Raw genomic sequence first — 6,311 nt, 5'->3', positions numbered from 1 at the left:
CTGGGCAGCGTACATTTTGAATAGATGCCCTACAAAAGCAGTCATGAATAGAGTGCCGGAAGAAGGATGGAGTGGGACAAAGCAAGGAGTCACCCACATGAAAGTTTTTGGATGTGTGGCTTATGCACACATTCCAGATCAACTAAGGAAGAAGTTGGACAACAAAGGGGAGAAATCTATTTTCATTGGATACAGTGAGGAATCCAAAGCTTATAGGTTGTATAACTCATCCAGCAAGAAGTTTATTGTGAGTAGAAATGTTCAGTTCATTGAGGAGGAAGCTTGGGATGGAAGCATAGAGAAAACAGTGAATGTTAAAAACTCTTTGTCTCATGATGAAGATGATGAGGAGATGGTTGAAATACATCCCCAAATAGCAGCACCAACACAAGGGAAGCAAGAGACACCCTTGAGGAGAAATGAAAGTGCTTCTCCAAGCACACCACAAGGAGGAAATTCAAGTGCTTCTTCAAGCACTTATACACCAAATCAAAGAGGTAAGAAGTTCAGAAATTTAAGTGACATTTATGAACAAGAGGCAACAAATAAAGGTATGAACTCTTTGTTTACTTTATATTCATGTTGATGATCCTATTCATTTCGAAGAAGCAACTAAGGATAGGAAATGGATAGAAGCTACGGATGAGGAGATCAATGCCATAGAGAGAAACAAAACATGGGATTTAGTTGAACTACCAAAAGGAAAAGAAGTCATTGGAGTTAAATGGGTCTACAAGACCAAGAGTAATGCTGAAGGCAAAATAGAAAGACAGAAAGCAAGACTTGTTGTCAAAGGATATAAGCAGTAGCATGGGAGAGACTATGAGGAAACTTTCACACCGGTTGCTAGAATGGAAACCGTGAGAGCAGTGCTGTCCATAGTAGCACAAAATAAGTGGAAAGTTTACCAAATGGATTTGAAGTCAGCATTCCTAAATAGAGTTTTAATGGAAGAGGTTTACATTGAACAACCTCTAGGTTATGAAAAGAAAGGCCAAGAGCACAAAGTGTGTAGATTGAAAAAAGCTCTTTATGGGCTGAAGAAAGCACCAAGAGTGTGGTACAGTAGGATAGATTCCTATCTACTGGAAAATGGATTTGAAAAGTGTGAGGGAGAACCCACCCTATACATCAAAGAAAAGGATGGTAAAATACTAATTGTTGTGTTATATGTTGATGATGTTATTTTCACAGGTAATGATGATTACCTTATTGAAAATTTCAAAACAGTCATGAAAGAAGAATTAGAAATGACTGACATGGGTTTGCTGAGATACTTCTTAGGAATAGAAGTAGAAAAAAATGGAAATGGGATTTTTATTTCACAAGCGAAGTATGTTAATGAAGTGTTGGAAAGATTAAATATGCAGGAGAGCAAAGTAGCAATCACTCCTACAGTGATGGGATTAAAACTCATCAAAGAGGACAAAAGCAAGGATTTTGATTCTAGTTTGTACAAGAGCATAGTTGGTAGCCTCATGTATTTGACTGCAACTAGGCCAGATATAATGCATGCTGTTAGTTTAATTTCTAGATTCATGGAGAGGCCAAAAGAAGCACATTGGCAGGCAACAAAAAGGATTCTGAGGTATGTTAAAGGTACTAAAAGGTTTGGCATTTTATATACTGCTTCAGAATGTTCAGATTTAATTGGATACACTGATAGTGATTGGGCTAGAAGTGTAGATGATCAGAAAAACACATCCGGTTATGTTTTTCACATGGGTTCAGGAGCCATTTCATGGGCTTCTAAAAAACAGCCTATTGTAGCGTTGTCTACAGCAGAGGCAGAATATGTGGCAGCTACAGCAGCAGCGTGTCAAGCAATTTGGATGAGAAGGATGTTAAGGAGTTTATGCCAAGAGCAAGCAAAATGAACTGTGATTTTTTGTGACAATAGCTCAGCTATTGCATTATCCAAGAATTATGTGTTTCATAAGAGAACGAAACACATTGACACAAAGTTTCATTACATCAGGGAATTGGTAAACAATGGAGAAATTGTTTTAGAACATTGCAGAACATAGGAGCAAGTTGCAGATATTCTGACCAAACCAAACCATTGGGGTAGAAAAGTTTTGAGTTTTTGAGGAAATGTCTGGGTATGACTGATAACCCAATAGTTGAAATTAAAGGGGAGTGTTGAAATATTACTTTCAATTGCAGCGTTTTTTTTCTTCAGAAAACCGTCATGGGATTTCCTGCACCGCTTTTACAGAATGGTGGTAATTCTCGGGGGGGCAACGATCACACTCATCGGCTGACACGTACCCTAAGCAGTTTGCCAATACAACCTTTTCCCTGGCGCGTAAAATTCGGTAAAAAAGGGCCATGCGATTTTGCCGACAACCTTCCGATTGGGTACACTCCTCTAGGCTACAGATTCCCTTTGCAAGGCCTGCACCATGGAGCTATTTATTACTTGATGTGAATTGGCATTTACATTGATGGCCAAATTTATCAGTGAAGTAATTAATGTTAATTCATTACCGTTGTTGAATGTAGGTGAAGACTTTTAATTTTATTGTTTTTTTTAATTCTTTTTTTTTTACGATACAAGTAAAATGTAATGTTATGTTTTTTTTGGTAGATGCAATGTAATACGCAGCAGTGTGAAAGTAATAAGTGAAAAAGAAAAATTACACACAGCAGTGTTAATTTTCCAGGAGAGACAAAGTGAAGTTTTTTTTGAACTGCATCTAAAGCAGTCTTGTTGTAATCCCTCTGTTAGAGGAAGAATCTTTTGTAATAGTTAGTATTTTTAATGAATACAAGTTTTTTTTGTGTGTTTGTGAAACTCTGTCTTCCTAGAAACAATTTTAGTTTCTTTGTGTTAAGAAACAAAGCATTATTCTCTGTTCATTTTTGTTCTGGAAATATCAGAAATTCCCAATAGGTGGATCTGCTTTCTAGAGTCCATCATAAGAACTTGGTGTCTCTACCTGGTTACTATTTTGCTAAATCCGAACAGCGTATGGTTATCTACGAGTACATGTCTCAAGGGTCTTTAAAGGACCATCTTTATGGTAAATACGTCTTTAAAGGAGGGATATTGTTTGGTTGGTTTGATATTGCAACAAAAACAGTATACATTTAATTATAAATTTGTCTTTCAGGTCAGAAGGCACGAATTTCCAAACTAAATTGGAAAAGCAGGCTCAAAATAGCAATCGATGTGGCTGAGGGTAATTTAAATAAATAATGTTTTTCACACTACAATTTTGTAGTGTAAACGCTGTTTAATTTTATGTATTTGAATACCACTAAATAAGAGAAATCGTGATTAACCATATTCCCCCATTTCTGTTTCTGTACGAAGCACTGCAATACCTGCACGTGTGATGCATTCCAATGATAATTCACAAGAATGTGAGAACTTCAAACATTCTCCTCGACAGGCGATTTCGTTTTGTCGATGATGACAATGGATCGGAAGGCTCCTATCGAGGATTCAGTGAAAGGAACTTTGGGATACCTGGATCCAGAGTAAATGACACATATACCTTGCATTTCTCTTCGAAATATTATTTTTGATGCCCCAGGAATTCGATTAATTATTAAGAGAAACGGCAATTTCATTTTTATTGTTGGATATTCTTACAGGTATTTTATGACTGAGCACTTCACTTGAAAGAGCGATGTATACAGTTTTGATGTGGTTTTATTAGAAATTATATGTGGGAGAAATCCCATCGATGTAACTCTACCTGAGGAAGAAAGGGACCTCTTGACATGGGTAAGGAATTTATTTGTAATTAATCATCCATACATAGGCTTTCATTTTAAGTGCGTGTACGAATAATTATATTTGCACATCATCACAGCTGAAAGACTATGTGGAGATCAATGAAACCCCTGAAAAAATGGTGAAAATCATAGACAAGGAGATGGATGGAAAATATGAAATGAAATTAATCACTATTGTTGCCAAAATAGCACTGAGATGTGTTGAGCATACATCATCTTGGAGGCCCAACATGAGTGAGGTAGTAGGAGAGCTGAAGCAGGCTTTCATCTATGAGAAAGTAAAGCTAAAGGAGGTTGTCGTTGCCAAACATGTAAAGATTCAAGAGTAACTTTAAAACATTGAATTTACTAAGTTCTAACTTATAACTCAGATGACATATGTTTCTTTTTCCCCTATGTTAACATGACACATTTTTTTTAATAATATCACATGAAGATTTGAATCTTGATGATGTGATCTTGATTTCATGAAAGAGGGAAGTAATTATAATTTACGCAAGCAAATTTGAATAGTCATTCATGTATCATAACTCAAGTGAGGCCAAATGTGTCAAAGTGGAATGAGTGGCAAATCAAAACCATACATGGAATTTGAATCAAATCAAAGACAAGTATGCAAGAAGAAGGTATACCTACCAAGTGACGCTGCACTACTATATTTTATTTATTTTTGTCTGATGGAACTTGCACTCAACTTCAACAATTAACTTAAGATTTTGTAATTTGGAGTGAAATATTTGGTTTCCAGCGGTAAAATTCCAAGAAAAGTGTATGTTGAATGGGAAATGAAAGGCTTCCGCCCTTGTTACATTGTCAAAATAATTAAGATTCTGTAACTTGGAGTCGAATATTTGCTTTCCTAAGGGTAAAATTCCAAGAAGAGTGTATGTTGAATGGAAAGGAAAGGCTTCTACCCTTGTTACATTGTCAAAATAACTTTGTTCTCTACAGTTGCTGAAGGTTTTGGGTCCCAAGGTAAAGTCATGCCTTTTAACATTTCAAAAAGTAAAAGCAGTGACGCTGACTCTGTGTTAGCTTTTGAAAGAGAAATTCCAACATGGAGAAAACCAGGAATGTTTCAGAAAAAATATTCTAAGCCCTAAGCTATCGACTAGAAGAGAAAAATACAAATGGCAGATGATTGATTCATATAAATAAAAAATAAAAATGATATGTACTCATATTAAATGTTAATAGTTATAGATTGCGATAGTTATATATAAATTATAACTCAATTTGTAGGTTACTGTAGCTTTTGAAAGAGAAATTCCATAACCTGATAACATAGATGTTGGGAATTTTCTGATAAATTCCAAAACAAATAAACTGAACACAGAGACAATGCTCTGTTTTGCCATAGGATCTTAGGACAGGGAAGCTACAATTGATTTCTGAGAACAGAGTATTACACACACCCACAAAAGCTTTGTATTCATTAAAATAAAATTGCTGTTACAAAAATATTCTTCCTTTGCCTGAGGGATTACACCAAGGACATTTCAACAAAAAAAATTACTCTGTCTCCTCCTCAGATTTTACACTGCTGTGTGTAAAAATCTCTTTTACATTCACTGCTGTAAAAACAAAATCTTATATTTACTGCTGTAAAGAAAAATTTCTTTTACATGTGCTGTTGCCCATTACATTTCGTTTCTTCAACAAAAGAAAATCTTCATGCTGCTGCATTTTTCATATTCACACTGTTGTGTGTTTTTACTACATATTCTCCAACAACAAAAAAGCTTACATTTCATTGCTATGCATTTCAATGCATGAGCTCCACAAAAAAAAAAAAATCCCACGCTGCTGTGCATTCCCATTCACACTGCTGTGTGTGTTTTTACCTGTGCTCTGCTTCCCTTGTATCTCCTTAAACAACAACCAAAAAAAAAATGACACACGAGCTTTTCCAATTTTTTACATATTACATTGCGTATGATTTTTTTTTAACAAAAAAATGACCATACCTATCTTTTAATTTGCAATACTTCCGTGCATAAAAAAACATTAAAATTGAAACATTTCACCTACAATCTACGAACCAACATAAATACAATTAATTAATTTACTACAGTAAACGACGGTCAAACAAAAACTTCACGAAATGTCATGTTGCAGGCTTGTATGCAGCTTTGACTTTAATCAACAGACATCATCCATCCTTGCAATCGGATGAATATCGCTTGCCCAAACTAAACAAACAATACGTCCCAATAAAAAGTTGTTTTGCAAAACGTACTGGAGACACGCATTAAATTTTGATTGTATCGGGGGCGTTTGAGAGAATACCATTGCATCAGCAAAAGTGGTCTGATGGTAAACTGGTGGTTTTTAGAAATTAAATGCGGTAGGTGAAATTATTATTTCAACACTCCCCTTTAATTTCAACTGCTGGGTTATCAGTCATACCCAGACATTTCCTCAAAAATTCAAAGCTTTTCTGGTCCAATGGCTTTGTCAGAATGTTTGCAACCTGTTCCTGAGTCCTGCAATGTTTTAAAACAATTTCTCCATTGTTTACCAATTCCCTGATGTAATGAAACCTTGTGTCAATGTGTTTCGTT

This window comes from Pinus tabuliformis, chromosome 1_2, assembly GCF_031772625.1.
Source record: "Pinus tabuliformis cultivar Carrire ecotype Pingquan chromosome 1_2, CPIR1, whole genome shotgun sequence".
Taxonomy (NCBI): Eukaryota; Viridiplantae; Streptophyta; class Pinopsida; order Pinales; family Pinaceae; genus Pinus; species Pinus tabuliformis.
This window is presented reverse-complemented; position numbering follows the sequence as displayed.